The sequence below is a fragment of the Pygocentrus nattereri genome, chromosome 3, assembly GCF_015220715.1.
Source record: "Pygocentrus nattereri isolate fPygNat1 chromosome 3, fPygNat1.pri, whole genome shotgun sequence".
Classification (NCBI taxonomy): Eukaryota; Metazoa; Chordata; class Actinopteri; order Characiformes; family Serrasalmidae; genus Pygocentrus; species Pygocentrus nattereri.
This window is the reverse complement of record NC_051213.1, coordinates 38,259,103-38,279,163: the sequence shown is the minus strand read 5'-3', so window position 1 is coordinate 38,279,163 and position 20,061 is coordinate 38,259,103. Positions and strand designations below refer to the sequence as shown.

The following is a 20,061-nucleotide window of genomic DNA, read 5'->3' as shown; positions in this document are numbered from 1 at the left end:
CGCTCCCTTGTACCATCACTCGTGATCAAGACCCCGAGATACTTAAACTCCTCCACTTAAGGCAAGAGCTCATCCCTGACCCAGAGAGGGCTCTCCACCCTTTCCCGCCTGAGAACCATGGCCTCGGATTTGGAGGTACTGATCCTCATCCCGGCTGCTTCACACAAACAGCAGTGATGTGACCTTGAGGTCACCAAACCGGACACCCTCCATCCCCTGACTGCGCCTAGAAATTCTATCCATAAAAATTATGAATAGAATCGGTGACAAAGGGCAGCCCTGACGGAGTCCAATTCTCACTGGGAACGAGCCTGACTTACTGCCGGCCATGCAAACCAAACTCCTGCTTTGTTTGTACAGGGCCTGAATGGCTCGTAGGAAAGAGCCATGTATCCGTACTCCCGAGGCACCTCCCAGAGAATACCCCGGGGAACACAGTCGAATGCCTTCTCCAAATCCACAAAGCACATGTGGACTGGTTGGGCAAACTCCCATGAACCCTCCAGAATCCTGGAGAGGGTAAAGAATTGGTCCAGTGTTCCACGACCAGGGCGGAACCCACACTGCTCCTCCTGAATCTGAGGTTCGACTATAAGCTGGACTCTCTTCTCCAGTACCCCTGCATAGACCTTACCAGGGAGCCTGAGGAGTGTGATTCCCCTGTAGTTGGAACACACCCTCCGGACCCCTTTTTAAAAAGAGGCACCACCACCCCAGTCTGCCAATCCAGTGGCACCGCCCCCAATGTCCACGCAATGTTGAAAAGGCGTGTCAGCCAAGACAGCCCCACAACATCCAGACCCTTGAGGAACTCGGGACGGATCTCATCCACCCCTGGAGCCCTGCCGCCAAGGATCTTTTTAACTACCTTAGCGACTTCAGCCTCAGTAATGGAAAAGCCTATTCCCATGTTCCAAAGTATTCCTTCCACCGCCCAATGACGTCTTCAGTTGAAGTCAGCAGCATACCATCTCCACTATATAGTGGCACACTGCTTTCCCCTTCTGAGTTGCCTGACAGTTTGCCAGAATCTTTTCGGAGCCGACTTAAAGTCACTTTCCAAGGCCTCACCAAACTCTTCCCACACCCGGGTTTTTGCCTTGGCAACAACTGAAGCCGCAGATTGCTTGGCCTGTCGATACCTGCCAGCTGCCTCTGGTGTCCTACAGGCCAACCATGCCCGGTAGGACTCCTTCTTCAGCTTGACAGCATCTCTCACCTGGGGTGTCCACCACCGGGTTCGAGGACAGGCACCAACTACCTTGCAACCACAGCTACAGTCAGCCGCTTCAACAACGGAGGAGCGGAACATGGCCCATTCTGAGTCAATGTCCCTCACCTCCCCCGATATCTGGTCAAAGTTCTGGCGGAGGTGTGAGTTGAAGATCAATCTGACAGGTTCTTCTGCCAGACGTTCCCAGCAAACCCTCACTATACTTTTGGGTTTGCCTGGTCTGACCGGCATCTTCCCCCACCACCTGATCCAACTCACCACCAGGTGGTGATCAGTTGACAGCTCAGCTTCTCTCTTAACCTGAGTGTCCAAAACACATGGCCAATACAACAAATGTTCAATACAGTTATTCAACATAGTTATGGTTTGTATGTTTTAAACATTTACAGTTGCAGTCCCTTTAGACAAATAATTGTGTTAACATATTTTAACTCTTCTTTTTCAAGCATAGCTGTGGACACTGCCAGGACATCTTGGTGAGACTGTCAAGAGCAGAACAGTTCATTTGTATAGAATACTGTGGTTACTCTGGTCATAATTCTGATGCTGCATAATTTAGATTGACCTTACACAAGCGTTTATTGAGAAACAAAAATAGAGATTGTAAGGAAATTCCTTCAAAAGAAAACTTTTGTTTTAAACGTGTTTACTGCCAAAATAAAAGTAAACAAAAGTATTTAATGTTTGCAGTGTTTTACATAAAATGGCAATAAACTGTTCTGTCACTACTGACATTAAGGCTGAATAGTGCCTGATATCTTTTGTAACCTGAAAATAAATCTTTATTTATTGCCATCACCAAAACCTATCTGATAAAGAATAATTACTTTAACTCAAAAACACTTCTAAATTAAATATTTCCGTATAAAACAAAGTAACGTCATATTTATGTATAAAAGGGTTTTGTGCAGAGTGTTACATTAGAGCAAGAACCCACTCAACGTTCATAAAAAAACTGTGCCAGTGCATCTCTGATCAGTCTGCCCAGGATCCTCACAGGCCTCACCATGCTTTTCACACACATTGTGTAGTGTGCAGCATGCACTTATTATGGAGGGGACTTTAAAAATGTCTACATCCAGGCGTTTCCCCAGGCATCTCCACCGCCCCTTTAGTCTGCCAAACCCACACTCCACTGTCATTCTGGCCCCGCTGTGTTGCTCGTTAAAGAACTTCTGCTGTTCTGTCAGGTTTCCTGTATCGGTGTACCCTTTGAGCAGCCAGCTTCGTAGGGGATACGCTAGGCCACCAAGCAGCATAGTTGGTACTTTGATGCCATTAATCTCTTCTGTGTCCTGAGGTAATGTAAATACGACATGGGTTACATTTGGGAGGATTAAATATGCTTTCACATTTCATTTTCTCTACCAAGTAGAAAAACAGTACACAGTATGATACACAGTACAACTTCAGCTGGGCAAAATTGGAAAATGTCTGTCATAATAATTTCAAATTATGAGAAATTAATCATTCAATTTCACATCCTTAATGGTTATAATCTACTAAGAGGATCAATGCTGTATTTATGTGAAGGGTATAGAAAAGAAGACGTACTTGAGGGAGCAGTTCCCTCCTCATTCTGCCATAGCATAGATTCTTGAATTTTTAAGAACCCTAGCATCATGGAAACGGCCAGGCCATCCAACATATATGTTGATGAAGCTGTCACGCGCAGAACAATTAATATCTAAGTACAAGTAAATAATTCTAATTAAAATGATTTTATGATGGGCAGCATGGTGGCACGGTGGCACGGTGGGTAGCGCTGTTGCCTCACAGCGAGGAGGGTCTGGGTTCGATTCCCCTGCCGGGTCCTCTCTGTGTGGAGTTTGCCTGTTCTCCCTGTCTGCGTGGGTTTCCTCCAGGTTCTCTGGTTTCCTCCCACAGTCCAAAGACATGCAGTCAAGCCAACTGGACATGCTAAATTGCCCCTAGGTGTGAGTGACTGTCTGTGTCTGTCTGCCCTGCGATGGACTGGCGACCTGTCCAGGGTGTATCCAGCCTTACGCCCGATGACTGCTGGGATAGGCTCCAGCACCCGCCCCTCTGCGACCCTGATGGAGAAGCGGCTTAGAAAATGGATGATTTTATGATCAAACTTAAAATCAATGTCTAATAAAGATGATATTGTACAGCTATATATTTAACTGTCCTTTTTACTTTTAAATGGCCTGCCTAGGAAGTGTAAAGAGACAGACTTTGAAAATAAAAGTGCCCTAACAAGACATTTACACAGAGCCTAAAAACTAATCTACAATGAAAACATACTGTAGTACCACATTGAGCATGCGTTTTAATAATGCTGGAATTACACGGATTCTCCACTAGAAAAAAACAGCATAGACCACCATATGATGTGTGTGACACTGGTGTGCTGGTCACCAGCTGGATGATCAGATACATCAGCACCAGACCATCACAAACTAGCATGGACTAGCTTAGAATTCTTGCTGCTCTAAGCTATTTGAAGACTTGTTGACACTTTAGAGTCAGTTAAAAGCAATATAAGAAAAATAGGCTTACCAGAACTGATGATCCACGAGTCTCTGCAGACGAACTGAATGGTATCCCTTACGGTTGAAGTAGTCGCAGTGATTGTTCTCAGGTGCAATTATGGGAATATGAGCCCCATCTTGTTCGAAAGCCTCGAAAGATGTCCTGGGGTAGGCTGATGTAGTCAGGCATGAGAACATAGCGCACAGCCTTGCAAAAATCACGGATAATCAAGCACACAGACGCCTTGCCGATGCCAAACAAGTTCGACAACGTGCGGTAACCCACGCCGGTTGCCAGACAGTACAACGAAGTCATGTGAGATACTCATTGCTTCTGTAATACACAGGACAGTCGCTGACATATGTAGCTGAAAGTCACCCGCGACATCTTGGAATTCTGGATGAATTCCACTTCTACGTCCCGATCCCACCACTCCGGCTCCAGATGTTCCTTTTCAACGAAGTAGCTGCCGTCAGTCCACTGTAGACCGATCAGTAAAATCTTGGCCCGTTTGCGTTTCCTCGCTCTCATGATATATTGTTTGCGCATTTGCAGCCGCCCTGTACTGCACATTAACATGGGCAAAGACGTTCGGCTAGTTGCTGGAACTTCTTCTTCTTTCGGCTGCTCCCTTTAGGGGCTCCCACAGCGGACAATCTGCCTCCATCTTGCCCTATCCACTGCCTCCTCTACTTTCACACCAACGGCTAGTTGCTGGTACTGCTGACTCCATTTTGATTGTTTACCTCTTAAGGAGCGTTCCGTGTTCAGCGTTGTGCGTGATCTGTTCAGACTAATATCGGATATAGGTCACATTAAAAGGATAGTGTGAACAGCCTGACAGAAAAATCGGATTTGGTGAAAAAAATCGGATTTGGTCCACTTTTACCTGCTGTGTACGTAGCCTAATGAATGCACTTCTTATAGTGGTGCACTGGTTTTGACACACTGTTTAGTGCTGTAGTGTGCGGTTTTGGACGCAGCCGTTGTCATGGGTAATCCATGCACTGTATTTCAGTGAGAGAACACTGATTGGCATCAATACTATATCTATCTATCTATCTATCTATCTATCTATCTATCTATCTATCTATCTATCTATCTATCTATCTATCTATCTATCTATCTAATGGAGTGATATATGAAGTAACGTTAGATCAGGGTCAGCTAGTAGCTACACAGTTACATAGCTAATGTGGTCCAGTCGTTTTTATTCATTACCTACTTATTGTTAATTATTCCTATTTCATGCATGCTCATATTTCTATTGATTCTAGAATGATCTGCCTGACATAGTTTTAAAGTGAAGCTCTTGCTACTTTGCTTATTATCATAAAATATTAAATTCAAATATGGTTAAATGTATAATTACATACAAGTGTAATATGCAGTAGTTCTGATAACTACATCTAAAAACAGACACTTTGGGCTTTCTCAAGAAGTGTTTGGATGGGTGACACATTGTACTGTATTTTTTTGGTACAGTATCTTTATTTTTACTGAGATATGGCTTTTAGTTAATTTCTCTGCTAATGTTTTGGTGAGCATTGGGAATAATTAACTTAAGCTGTTAAGTAGATCAAGCCTGTGACCTAATGACATGACTACTCATCCAATGGGCTTCTCTCTAGATGATTTGCCAAGTCTTATTAGTGCTTATTGGAATTGAGTGGCCCTCAGTTTTATTCATCTTGATTGCATGTAAATAGTGAGTTTGATATAGCTCATCTAGTTCTTTCAGATCTTTTTTGTCCTTTGGTTTCCTATTAAGCTGCGTGATGCACCATTCAGCCAGTCACCTTCGCTCAAAAGCATGTTGTATTATCAGTAGACGGGAGAGCCTGGTATATTTGCGTTCTTTGCTGAATAGTGCAGTCTGTGTAATTGTGCAGTTGAAGTCTTCTGTGTTCAGTAGCTTCTGTGCTCTGCAGGTTTTTCACAGGAGTAATTTCTCTATTGTCAACTGACGTAGTTTTCCTCAGCCAACTGCATAGACTTTTTCTGTAGCTTTTCCCCCTTGGGTTTCTTTCCTTTTTCTTCTTTTAAAAGGGTTTCAGATAGCTGAATTTGCTCTGGCACATTCTGTGCTCAGGTTCAGGCTTGAGTTTTCCCCTCAGTATCTAAATTGCTTCTTCTTTTTTAATTTCTCAGGTTGTTTGTTGTATGTTCTACGAAATCCATCTTATACTTTCCCAAATTCCATTTTATTTTTTCCCCATTTTCAGCTTTTCTGATTATTATCTGTGAGATAGTGGGCATAAAAATATCACAAATAAAAGCAATAATTAAATTATCTTTGACTCTTTTTATAAAGAAATATAGTAAATACTAAAACATATTATTAAAATTACATTCAGTAAAAGGAAAAAGGGATGTTTAGGTACAAATTACTTTACTCATGTGGAGCAGGCTTAAAATTCTCCGCAAGGAGGCGCTGTTAGCTTCCATCTACTTTCTGTGCAAACAGCAACAGCATTTTTTTGCAGCCCTGTGTGTTATGCAAGACATCATGTTTCTCTGCCCTGTAGACCTTTATGCTGTTCTTTACTGGACATCTGTCTCTAATGGAGAAGAACACAAGCCTATGTCATGTTCATGGGACATGTTGTAAGATCATGCTGTTAGTAATTTTTCAAAGACAAAAGTTGGTTGGAGAAAAGGTTGGCTAATAGGACTGGAACCCTGTGTGGTCCTCTGCTGTTGTAGCCCATCCACATCACAGTTTGACATGTTGTACATTCAGAGATGTTTTTCCGATAACCACTGCTGTAAAGATTGATTTGTTGTGTTACTGTAGCATTCCTGTCAGCTCTAACAAGTCTGACCATGACTCAGTGACCAGTGAGTGTTTACCTTAAATTTTACAGAATGAACCGCATACAGTACTGTGCGAAAGTCAGAGAGCATCCTTCATTTGATTAATTTTCAGTCCAAAACAGCTGTTAAAGTACAAGTTATTCATTTTTCAGGAGATATTTCTGAAAAGATTAGATACAAGACAACCCACTTGCATAAGGAAGAGTAAAGTCAAAGGAAAATAAGTAGAAAAACAGAAGTTTCCAAAAGGTGGAGTTCAAAAAATTATTAAAAGATGTAGAGAAAATTAGGAGCTGCTGGCATTCTCAGAGCAATGGACTGACCACCCCAGACCTCAACATCATGTCTTTTGAATTAATTGGATCATGAGAAACAGAAAGTGCAGCCAACTTCCAAGACTGAAATTTGGAGGTGTGGAAAAATATTCCTGCAGATTTCTTTGAAAAACCGAAAGCAAGTCTCCAGAAAAGAATGGAATCTGTAACAAAGACAAAGTGTGGACAACTAAATACTGAAAAATGTCATGATATATTTAGTAGTTGAGACACTTGTACAGTTTTATTTTAAATATACATTTTCTGCTTTTTTTCCTTGATGAAGAAATATGAATATTGTGTACTTGGGCAGTTTTACTGTAAATGAATGAATGAAGGATGGATGGTACTGTATACTCAGAAAAGGTTCTGATATTTTGTGCATTCTTTCTGCCTGTCGCTCAAGCTAATTCATCATGCCAGAAAAATGAGCGTTTTTCCCTCTTTGCCTCAATATCTTCAGACACGTGCTCGTCTCGGTCAGCATAAGCTTTTGGCATTCCCCCTGTCAGGTCTCCATGACGATGTCTCCATGGAGACAGTACTCTTTATTTTTGAGCAGGCCAGCTGTTCAGGTAAAGAAACCTCGAAAGTGGTTTGTGTGACGTGACATGAGGCGTCATTATCAGTAAGTTGGTGATATATTCAAATTGAATAGCGTACTATGAGTGATGCGATATTGCTTATGATAAGCTTCTTGTCATGTTACTGTAGTGGTTACTGATCTTCCGTAGAGCATTCAGTGAGTCATAAAGGGTTGAAAAGAGAATGAAAGTGATGAGGTAGGGCAGTTTATTAAGCCAGTTATTACATTTGTTAACAGAATACAGAGTGAAAAAAACATCATGGATGATATTTGATCATTATGGCTTAATGACATCTGATCATTAATGATTGCTGGTTGTGAGGTTTATGATGTTTTGGTCAGTGTGTATTGGCTCTGCTTTGTGAGTACAGTTTTTATTTTGGCCTGAACAGCACATCTTACCAGAGTTACTCATCTGGTCACCCATCCTCATTAAACATTTATGATGTATGATTTATTAAAGACGAAATGTTGCACACGTGACTGTACTATTGTTGTTGCACACATAAAACCCCACAGTTCTATTGCTGTGTTTGCAAAGCCTTTATGTTTTCTTGGGTCAAATGTAAATCTGCCACAACAAAATAGTGAGGTTTTTGGATCTTAATGCATGTAAACAAACGACAACCAGCGAAAAATTTTAGAGGTCACATTTTATTAGGTCTGTGAAGCTATGTGATCTGTCACCAAAACACTGCCCCCACACTCGCTTCCTCTCTCTCTCTCTCCCTCTCTCTCTCTCTCCCTCTCTCTGTCTCTCCCTCTCTCTCTCTCTCTCTCTCTCTCTCTCGCTCTCTCGCTCTCTCGCTCTCTCTCGCTCTTGCTCTCTCACTGTCTTGTATTATGTGTCAGTGGGAAGTAGGGAGTGTCGCTGCTAGTACAGGTCAGACATACACACAGCCAAACACATTCCTACGGGCTACAGCAAGGAGCAGCAGGCTACAGCTACAGTACTGTGAAAAAGTCAGAGACCACCCTTCACTAATTAAATTTTCAGTCGCAATGACCATTAATTCACTTGTAATTATTAATTAATGAGCTGATTAAAAGCTGTAGATAGAACGGGACTCCTAACACCCATGCAAGACCTGGAAGACCACCCTAACTGTCACCATCAGATTTAATGTTTTCATCTTTGAGAAAAAACAAACCGGTGTTCTCAGAATAATGGACTGGCAACCCCAGAATCCAGACCTCAACATCAGTAGAGCAGGGGTCGGCAGCCCAGATGTTAGAAAGAGCCATTTTGTCCTTTCAATAAAAATCAAACCACCTTGGGAGCCACAGCGTTTTATATCCATTTCACCATCTTGGCTGTAAATATGTCTCGGTATGTGCTGATGTACCAATAAGGCTAAAAATACATAATATAAATGAAATCACAGACTTACTTTTCTTTGCTTTAAGCTTTAGCTCAGCTGTAGTTGCCTTTCTTGCATCTCCAGCAGGACACTTTTCCTCAAAAGTTTAATATTTTCTTCAAAATGACTTTTTACACTGCTTAAGTTAGAAACTGAAACTGGCAAACGAGAAGTGTTAGTGTTTTTAGTGTTAGCATTTTAGTGTATCAGGAAACCAGTGTTAATAATGACAAATGAGTCAGTTTGTCTCCAAATTATTGATGTTTATCTTAAATCTTTCTCTTTGCCATTTTGTTAGCTGCTAGCTAGACTAGGCTTTTCTACCAACCTTTAGGGTTAAAGGGTGAATTAGCAGTTATTCATTAACTCCAGTTTTTAAGACCATTTATTGTTAAAACTGTGTTAGAACGATCACTAGAGCTTTATTTTACTGTAAAGGAAGATAATTTTTTTTACCTAAAAGTCTAAGTCTGCTGTGGAGCTGCAACAGGGCCATAAAAAAGCTGCATGTGGCTCCAGAACTATGTGTTGCTGACCTCTGAGCTAGAGCTTTTTTTCATGACGCAGGACTGCTTGTTCTGTGAGTTATGTATATTTGGTCAAGTGAGGGCTTGTGTAATTGATTATACAATTACTGTGTAGTTTTCTGTTAAATATCTGTATTTATCTGATGCTTAAAAAAGGTGTTGACAGGAAATTCAACGAAGAAAGAGAAATATCTGACTTTTACACAGTACTATACTTGAACTGTTGGTGAACAAGCAGACTACTCCATATTTTAACTACATAATTTGTGCATATTTTCACTGTACAATAGCACAAGCCTAGAGTTACATCATCTAGCTTGGACACACAGTTCAAGACACCCAAACTGTATAGACAAGCTGTGCCAGCAGAAGGCCTGCATTTCATTTTATGTGTTCCATTCCTGAGGTCACATACAACCGTATTCCTTACTCTGTCGTCCAGGTGAAATATCACCCTGTCCTGAGGAAGCACCACGTGGGTCATTTGTGACCTTCTGAGCAGATTGAGTTTCGGGTACAGTAGTAATACGGTCTGACTGATCTACCTATCTGAGTTATTTCTCCCAGGCCAGACAATGAGTCTAGTGTTCAGATCCAATTAGTTTGTGAGTTTGTACACTTTACTGTTTTAGTGAGTTTAGATAGTGGGTCAGTAATGTGATCAATATGGGTATAATTTTTGTTTTGCTTCTTGATGATATTCTATAATGATATACATTCATTGGTCACTTTTTAGAAATCCCTACCTGGTAGCTCCACCTTGCTGGTGAATTGAATCCATCTGTTGATGCACAGTTTTTGTTAGTCCTCATCAAGTGTATAAAAACTCAAGCTACAGTCCTGTGTCTGACCAGCACCACACGCACTGCCATACCACTACTATGTCACTGTTGCTGTTGAGTATAGTCCACCACCCAAACAGTATATGATCAGTAGTGGTCCTGTGGTCAGAAACTGACTGGTGAAGAAAGTGGCTGATAAACTGTGAATCAGTAGGTGAACCTCATGAAGTGGACAGTGAGTGTTCCGGCCTGTCTCATACAATAAGTCAACACATCCTCTGAATTAAACATGTTGGGGACAAATAAAATGTGACATGAAAAATTAAACTGAACATGATTAAATTATATAAATGGAAACTGTGCAATAAAATTTGCAAAACAAATGCCACATTATCTTATGTTCATAAACCATGCATATATTACTAATAGGCAATATTTGTTCTTTAAAAGCACAGCCAGAACGCCGTACAAACATGTGACGCAAACAATTTAGGGCCGCACTGGCCACCTAATTGTTTCCTAATTGCTTGCTTTAATGAGAGTAAATGGATAGACTAGAAAAACTTGTTAAAAATGCATCTCATTTTTAAATCTTTACACTCCATGGAATTGTTCATTTCTAATGGAGCCATAACTCAACTGTTATCATCCATGCACTTAATTCATTTCCTATTCTACTGTACTTCATCAAGATGAGGATGTTTATGTCTATAAAGTCTTTCTGCCCTGCCAGTCTAGCTAATCTGCTGCAATTTTCTCATCAGCTACCCCCGCCCCTTTTTTACTGACTGGTTTATTCCTTCTTTTAACTAGGCTGTGTGTGCTGAATTGAGGTTGCTGTAACTTTAAGAGAAGAGTGTGTGTGTGTGTGTGTGTGTGTGTGTGGAGGGGGTGGGGGTGGTTTGTGGGGTCTGCATGAATATCAGATGAAGTCTAGCTGTGCCATGCGGAGCTAAAACCCTGCACCAGCATGTGTTTTACGTGCTGACACACGCACACACACTCACATGCGCTGACCAGCAGACGACTGGTGCTCACCGTTTTTCCTCAGAGAGAGAGAGAGAGAGGGAGAGAGGGAGGCAGACGGATCTGAGGGACAGATGGAGGAAGAGAGGGAGAGGGACAGGGCGAGAGAGAGGGATGAAGAGATGAAAGGAGAGAAGGCGGCTGCGTGAGGGAGTGGAGAGCAAACTGGGCGCTTGGATAAAAGGAGAGAAGAGAAAACGGACAAGCGGCTTCGGGTCGTTGCGGGTACGTAGTGGTGCAGTACTACTACACCTCCCGGTAGAATATGGGACTTGATCTGTCTGTTTGCTGATCTTAGATGTTGCATGAAAAACTGCCAAACTGTTCTCAGATCGGCGTAAAGAGGGTGACTTCTAGCACTGCTTTGACCGGTATCTGTATGTTCTCTGTGTTTGTGTAAGTGTTTGGCTCTGAAACACTCTGAGACGGTTTCGTTCTCCACAGTGTCTGCTTGGCTCAGAGATGGGAACCCAATTAGGTTCAAATACAATTAGTATTCATAAGCTATTGTATGCTATGGCATGCGGAAAGAAAGAGAGGGAGGGAGAGAGAGAGAGAGAGAGAGAGAGAGAGAGAGGGAGAGAGGGAGAGAGAGCAATGAATGGATACTGTACTTATTGGGTAGATGATGTATGGCTACTATGGGCTTTAATGCACCCTAATGGACCCTGAATATGACCTGAATGTGTGCAGTAGATATGTGTATAAAGGAGAGAGATATATAGTGAGGCAGAGAGAGAGAGAGAGAGAGAGAGAGAGAGAGAGCGGGAGAGAAAGTAGGATAAGAGGGCTGGCAGGCAGTAATTGCTCTGCAGACGAACATCAAAGAGGTGATGGAGCGATATTTGAGGAGATGGGCAGAAGAGAGACGAATAGGAAAAAGGAGAGCAGACCTATTATAGATGAGAAGAGAGATGGGGAAAAGCAGGATGAACAGGATGGGGTGATGCAGTTGAGAGGAGGTGAAGAGAGGATAATGGCAAGATAGAGAGGGCTAAGATTTTGAAATAGCTATGTATTCAGAGTGGCGCAAAAGTGGCTTGGTGGGCTGGACTGGAAGGCTGCAGAATCTAATGACCTTCTCTGATCTCAGCAGTGAGCTACTGTGTCCATGAGTTCGACACTGAAACCCTGAGACTGTTCCAGGGGTGCAGGAACATGCTCCTTACCCCACCACTGGGGCATAAGAGTGGACAGATGAAATGATAGTGGGGCAGAAGATAGGATGGAGAAAAGCAAAGCAGAGAGGTGATTGGAATGTTACAACTGACAAGGGAATTAGAGGGATATATAGTGGAAGTTATTGGAACATGAGAGAGAGGCCTGAAATAAGATAAAGTAGTCTGGCCTTTCAATGAAGGCACGGTGGCTTTCATGGGCAGTGAAGAGGAAGAGGGGGAGGAAGGACGCAAATGAGAAGTGAGCTTCCCTCGATAAGGACATAATTGCAATAATAATGTCTGAAGTTATCTACTCATTGATTCACTCAGAGCTGGTGGACTGCAGCTGAATTGGACAGAGAGGACATGGGGAATTGGCTACCCTTCAGATAGTGCTTCTGGAATCACAGGCTGCCAGTGGAACCAAATGATGCCACAGTGATCAGATGAGGCCAAATTACGTTGTAGGGATCAGGTGGAGTCACTCGGAACAAGAAGTGCCATTAGGACTGCATGATGGCTTATGGACCAAGTGATGTCACTGGGATCATGTGCTATTCAAATGGCAAAGAAATCAAGTCATGCCACTGGGATTAAATGGTTCAAGTCAGACCAAATGATGGCATATGACTCTGGTGGTGTCGCTAAGATCAAATGATTTCATAGAGACAAAATGACAGCGTATGGATCTGGTGATATGACTGGGATCAGGTGGTTTCATAAGGATCAAATAGTTCCTTTTGGCACCAAATTATGGCATAGGGATCTAGTGGTGTCAATAGGATCAAATGGTTTCATAGAGACCAAATAATGGCATAAGCATCTGGTGGTGTGGCTAGGATCAAGTGGTTCCTTTGGGACCAAATGATGGCATAGGGATCTGGTGGTGTGACCAGGATCAAATGGTTCCTTTGGGACCAAATGAGGAATAGGGATGTGGTGGTGTCACTAGGATAAAATGGTTTCATTGGGAAAATTTATGGCATAGAGATCAGGGGATTTCACTGGGATCCAGTGATTCCATTGGGACCAAATGATTGTATAGACGTTTATTGACCCTGTTGATACTATTTTATATTAACTTTCGTAAGGATGTCCTGTAAGTTCATATCTATGAGATATCAACTCCCCCTTTGCATGTAATGTGCTCGCCATAACATTCTCTGCAACGCTGAGACAGCTGCAGCACAGTGGCAATCCAAGGGATTGACACTAGCTGTAGGACACACTCCTGTGTCATTTGCAGTGTTGAAACTTGTTTGGATGTAGTTAACATGAAGGTTTGTTACACCCCTTACTGCCATAACAGGATTTTTTTTCACATAAAAACTATTTAGGGGCTCTACTGTGTAAGCATAGACCCCATCATTTGGAGATTGCAAGTTTGACACATGGTGATGGGGAGGAGTCCATAAACAGCCCGATTCTGTTTGAGTGAGAAGGATAGCCCTGCCTCTCCCGCTCTCCCTCATTCAGTGTGATGCTAGCCGATGTAGCTAATGGAAAACGACACTGGCAGTGTTCTCTTTCAAGGATGTTGACCTGCCCAGTGATAATGTTAATGGCAGTGTGAGAATATGCAGTTGTGCTTCATGTGTTTTTGAGGATGCTATCCCTCAGCCTTTAAAAATTGTATTTCTAAGCTGTTTCTTCACTGACCTTCACTGTCCAGCTCAAGTCCAATGTACACCAGAGAAACCAACCCAGTGCTTTTCAGTCCTGTGGATATAAAGCTAATTGGATCTATCTGATACAACTGTGGGAAACGCACAACCTGAAATACACCAGTGCAGCCTTGTTTACCTGTTTTCCAGCCTGTTTTTGTTTGTTAATGATATGCTTCATCCCCTGGAAAGCTGTTTTGCATCACCTCCATGGCAATTAGTGGCGGTGTGTGTGTGTGTGTTGATTCTGTTTTACTGTCTGTGTGGAGGCAGAATGTTCCCATTGTTGGCATTGTGATATTTCACTTGTCCACATTTTCTGAATTCAGCAGAACATTGTTGTATAAAGTGGCTGAACGCAGTGTTCAGCTACGCAGTGAATTTTTAAATTTTTTTGTGGTTCAGAGTAGATCATACTTTCTTCTAAACCGCATCTACGAGTGTAAGTGTAAGTATGTTTTCCTTATGGAAAACTTGGATGCTGGTTTTGCTGAGTTTTGGGGACATATTTCCAAAAAAGATTTGAGCAACTATTGAGGTCTAGTGTTTGTTGTACTATAGCACCAAAGCTAAAGTTAAAAAGCAAAATTTGTACACCGAACATATATTTGCTGATGTGGAAGTGGAAAAGACATTCCTATACACCGCCATGCAGTATGAAAAACACAAGGATAGTAATTCAAGCGAAAGAGTATGTGTGTTTGTTTGTGCACACTTTTGTCATACACACTTTTGACGCTCCTTCTGTCATACATCTGTCACCCTGTCTTCTTGCCACGCAAGTTTCTAGAAGAAAACTGGATGTGAAGCTTCAGGTATCCTAAGGGAAAAGGGAGAGGGAGAGAGCGACGGAGAGTGAGAGAGAGAAAGAGAGCGCTTTCTGATTAGATCTCTCAGGCATGTTTATGTTGCATGCACACCCACACACGGCAGTTGGTATTTCTGTCTTTTGTGGATTTCTGTGGGGTCTGCATCTGTTGCATGATTGCATGACTGTTGCATTCTGTATTACTGTATGTAATATTGTTGTGCTCCACTTAACTCAGCTCTAACCCTAAAGGGCAATTGTGCTGATTCTGAAAAATCTCTCCCTAATTAAGTTGTAGAGCAAAGTCATTCAGTGTGGTTTAATAAGAAATGGTTCAGTGTAGCAAAACTTACTGGCTTGGATTTTTTTTACAGTGGTGGTGGATGCCTACAGTGATGGACCTACATGTCATCTGAGTTTTTGTATGTATTGTTGAGGTAGCTCTGGGGAGTTTTATGACCACCTCTGTGAACAATTCTGACTCTATGTTTCTCTAGAATAGAACATTTCACATCAGACCACTCTGAATGACTTGCAACGTACTCCGAATTATAGCTCAACCATTGAAGTATGCTGAAAATGGGAAAGTCAGCAGAATTTCCCTTTTACCTCAGAAACCAAAAGAACACATTTAGCCTTTTTTTCTAATAAAAGCTGCAGTGTTTTTGGGGAAAAAAAACATGGAAAAAAAAGGAATTTTCGCACATGGAGAGCAGCCAAACATATCCACACTGTTCATGTTTTCTGTTGTCCTTGGGACATTTGACACACAAATACAAACACATGTAGTCTGACCGGAGGTAGATGGAGCAGTACTCATGGTTATCATTGCTCAAAGTCTTTATTCTGCTGTGCATTTTACTTTTTCCCCCCAGAATGAAAATAATGGGTACTAGCAACTATTTATACGTTTGTCTTACATTATTTATTTCATCTCTCTAACACACTCTCTCTCTCTCTCTCTCTCTCTCTCTCTCTCTCTTTCTTTTTCTCTTTCTCCTGTGTCATGTGGGAGCTTATACGAGAGTGTAAGTTCTGTAGAGGAGTCAGACACAGACCCGCTCATTAGAGAGAGAGAGAAAGAGGGGAAGAGAGCGTCAGAGGCAGAATGAGTGCCAGGAGAGATGGGGTGGAAAAGACAGATAGAGGAGGAGAAGAGACGAAGAGAGACAGGCTCGTTTTCCGTGCATCCCTCCACACCACGCGGATTAGGAAGAGACACACACTCACATATACACACAGCGTCCACAGTGGAGTGGATTACTGCATGCCATCATCCCTCCACATCCTCACAAAACACAGAGTTCTGTCAGTGCAGGAGTACAGTACAAGTGTGCACAGTCAGAATGCAGCACAGATGCAATACAACACAGCACAGTCAGAATACAGCACAGATACAACATAGTACATTCAGAGTACAGCACAGGTACAATACAATATAGTACAGTCAGAATTCAGCACAGATACAATATAGTACATTCAGAATACAACACAGATACTATACAATACAGCACAGTCAGAATACAGCACAGATACAATATAGTACAGACAGAATACAGCACGTATACAATACAATACAGCACAGTCAGGATACAGTAAAGTCAGAAAACAGTACAGTTGCAACACAACAGCCTGCAGCACACACACACACACACACACACACACACACACACACACACACACACACACACACACACAGAGCAAGCGTAGGGATTTGGCATTCTGTTCACTAGAGTCAGGCTTTATGCTAATACATAACAAAGCAAACCCTGCGCTCTCTCTCTCTCTCTCTCTCTCTCTTTCTCTCTCTCTCTCTCTCTCTGTCTGTCTGTCTGTCTGTCTCTACCTCTTTTCTATCTGTCTGTCTGTCTCTACCTCTTTTCTCTCTCTCTCTCTTGCTCTGTCTCTCTCTCTGGCTATTTCTCTTTTTCTCTCCCTCTCTCTTTCTGTCTTTGTCTTTCTTTATCACATTGTTTATTTTTAATAATTTAATGTTTTTGAAGAATACTTGATGTTGTTTTTGTAGGTAGTCCAAATAATATTACAGTAAGCGAGGTACAGATAAATAAATGTATAATACAATTTAAGAAGTATTTTTTGTGGGAGGAATTTGATTCTGCTCAAAACACCAATATTTTGGCTAATTTTATATTAAGCTGCATGTGTGCACCGATTTTGAATGGCGCTGAGGACGACATGAGACAAAACATCTCCACCTTTGTACTATTGCTGAGTGTGGGCTTCGGCATTCTATATATATATACTGCTCAAAAAAAATAAAGGGAACACTCAAATAACACATCCTAGATCTGAATGAATGAAATATTCTCATTGAATACTTTGTTCTGTACAAAGTTGAATGTGCTGACAACAAAGTCACACAAAAATCATCAATGTAAATCAAATTTATTAACCAATGCAGGCCTGGATTTGGAGTCACACACAAAATTAAAGTGGAAAAACACACTACAGGCTGATCCAACTTTGATGTAATGTCCTTAAAACAAGTCAAAATGAGGCTCAGTATTGTGTGTGGCCTCCACATGCCTGTATGACCTCCCTACAAAGCCTGGGCATGCTCCTGATGAGGTGGCAGATGGTCTCCTGGGGGATCTCCTCCCAGACCTGGACTAAAGCATCCATCGCTTCATCCACCAACGCCACGTTGTACCACAGGCTGTCCTGGAGCATGACATGATGTCCCAGATGTGCTCAATTGGATTCAGGTCTGGGGAACGGGCGGGCCAGTCCATAGCTTCAATGCCTTCATCTTGCAGGAACTGCTGACACACTGACCCACCTGTAGAACCACTCCTTTATTGAGTGTGTCTTGCTAATTGCCAATAATTTCCACCTGTTGTCTTCCATTTGCACAACAGCATGTGAAATTGATTGTCAGTCAGTGTTGCTTCCTAAGTGGACAGTTTGATTTCACAGAAGTTTGATTTACTTGGAGTTATATTGTGTTGTTTAAGTTTTCCCTTTATTTTTTTGAGCAGTGTATATATATTCTATATAAGAATGCATAATACATTTGGTAAAATATGCTCTTTCTCGTGTGTCAGGATTTCTGTACAGAGGACTGTACAGACTGGTGGAAATGTGTCAGTGCCTTTTTTGTGTGGTTTGTATTGCATAATATGTTAGATTAATTGATGATTTTCTTCATCAGATAGACAATAATGGCATCATCAAACAAAATAAAGCATAGATTATTTGCAAAAAAAGATCATTAACGTATTTTAAAAACAAAAGGGGTCCCAATATTGACTCTTGAGAAATCCCACATTCTGTTCTCTTAAGACTCAAAAAGAGCTCTGCCGAGATACACACTGTTTTCAATAGCCATTTACATGCAGCCTAATAATATGTTAATAATCTTAATACTAAATATCTTAATTGGAATAGACTACATCCATGTATACGTCTCAGTCAGAATAGACTTGTTCAACTGAGGCCATTACGAATGCAATTTTTATTCGCTTGAACGAGGTGGGTAGTCCTGTAAATAGTCTGTTAAATAGAAGAGCAATAGCTGTGTAAATGCCTTATTACATTCCCAGCAATGTTTAAGTACGTTCCGCGTTTGCGTCATAGTGAAAGTTTATAAGGTTCAACATGGCGGGAGCAGAAAGAAACTTTGTCTGCAGAGGAGACAAGGTTTATGTATGCTTTGAACTTTAGACAGGAGTGGGATGAGCATCCAGCTTATGTGTCTCAGAGCATGATGTCTTTCTCTCGTCCTTCTTAAATAAGGACATGTAAAGTTTTCCTGAGTCCTACATCATTTTAAAGTAATTAAAAACACACATGTGCCAGCTGAAAATTCGTCTCACTCTGACTGGACTCACGTGATCCTCCCACGGTTATATCTACACTAAGCGATTGTCTATGAATGTGTGAACTTTTGGATCGAATTACTCGTCGTGAGCATGTAAACAGAGCTGTATTTGATCAGATTGTCCTTGCATGTAAACACAGCCAATGTGATGAATATCTTTTCTTCTCTGTCTCTCTCTCATTCTCTCATTCTATTTTTGTGGACAGCTATGGCCCATTTGGACCCCTTTTTGACCTTCACACTGTTAATGACCCGTTTCATAACTTAGGCGGCACACACACACACTCTGAGCTAATTGAGCCGTGGCTGTTTAAGCAGACCACTGGAGCATTTCTAATCTCATTTATCAGACATTATGTTATAAATATCATCATCTCATAAGCGGATCTGACCTTCTGTTTCATCTGCTTTCTGATCTATCTATCTGTTTATCTATCTATATATCTATCCATCCATCCATCCATCCATCCATCCATCTGTAGTGTCCAATCATCTATCCATCTGTGCATCCATCTATAGTATCCATCTCTCCATAGCATTCATCTATAAATTCATCCATCAAAAGCATACATCCATCTATTACATCCATCCATCCATAGTGTTCTTCCGTCCATAGCATCCATCCAACACATTTCCTCCTACTCTTACTCTGCACCTGCCTGTTTGTGTCTACCACTTAGTCCACCAGTCTGTCTGTCCATTAATCCGTCAGCCTCATGGTGGGTGCTCTGTGGATGCAGTACCTTTTACTTTCTCTCAGATTGAACTCATGATTCAGCTGTGAGTGAGTGAGTGGGTGAGTGAGTGAGTGAGTGAGTGAGTGAGTGAGTGAGTGAGTATTGCGAGTGGAGCTGCTCACAGCCGCGTTTCTCCACTTTGTTTCCTCTGAACATTCCCTTTCGTCGAGACTATTATCCAACACGACACGTTCCACTCCCACGAGGCCCTGCGTTTCTGACTGCGACGACGGCAGCCCAGAGGAGAACTGAGGCATTCTCTCTCTTTCTCTACCTCTTGCTCTTCCTCTCAATCTCTCTCTCTCTGCTGCTGTCTCTCACTCTCCCTTTGTCTTGCTCTCACTTTTTCTTCCGTCTCTCTGTTCCATCTCTTGCTCTCTCACCCTCTTTCCTACTTTCTCCCTCCCTTTCTCTCTGTCTCTTTCTGTCTTTTTGTCTCTCTCTGTCTAACTATCTCTGCCCCCCCCCCCCCCCCCCCCCCCCCCCCCCGCCGCTGTCTCCCTCTCCCTCCTTCTCTCGCTGTGCTGCATGGATTATGGATTTTCATATCAGCGCTCAGTTCCTTTTCCACTTTTTGAAGGCGCCTGCAGCTGCTGATGAGCGTTGTACTGTACCCATGTCACCACTGCTTCTCTCTCACTCGCTCTCTCTCTTGCCCAATTCACTTCATCCCAATTCAAAACGTTCAGCTGCGGGATTGCTGAGGCG

At 42.1% G+C, this 20,061-nt stretch overlaps 1 protein-coding gene across 3 annotated transcripts in view; it reads left to right on the top strand.

Annotated features, from left to right (window-relative positions):
* The first annotated feature begins 11,026 nt into the window (after positions 1-11,026).
* zgc:114120 (uncharacterized protein LOC619267 homolog) overlaps positions 11,027-20,061 on the top strand; it is a 111,995-nt gene continuing 102,960 nt past the window's right edge. For all 3 annotated transcript variants that reach the window (XM_037536734.1, XM_037536735.1, XM_017700747.2), the window contains exon 1: positions 11,027-11,368. The gene's annotated coding sequence lies outside the window, so the exon portion shown is untranslated. The remainder of the gene's footprint in view (positions 11,369-20,061) is intronic.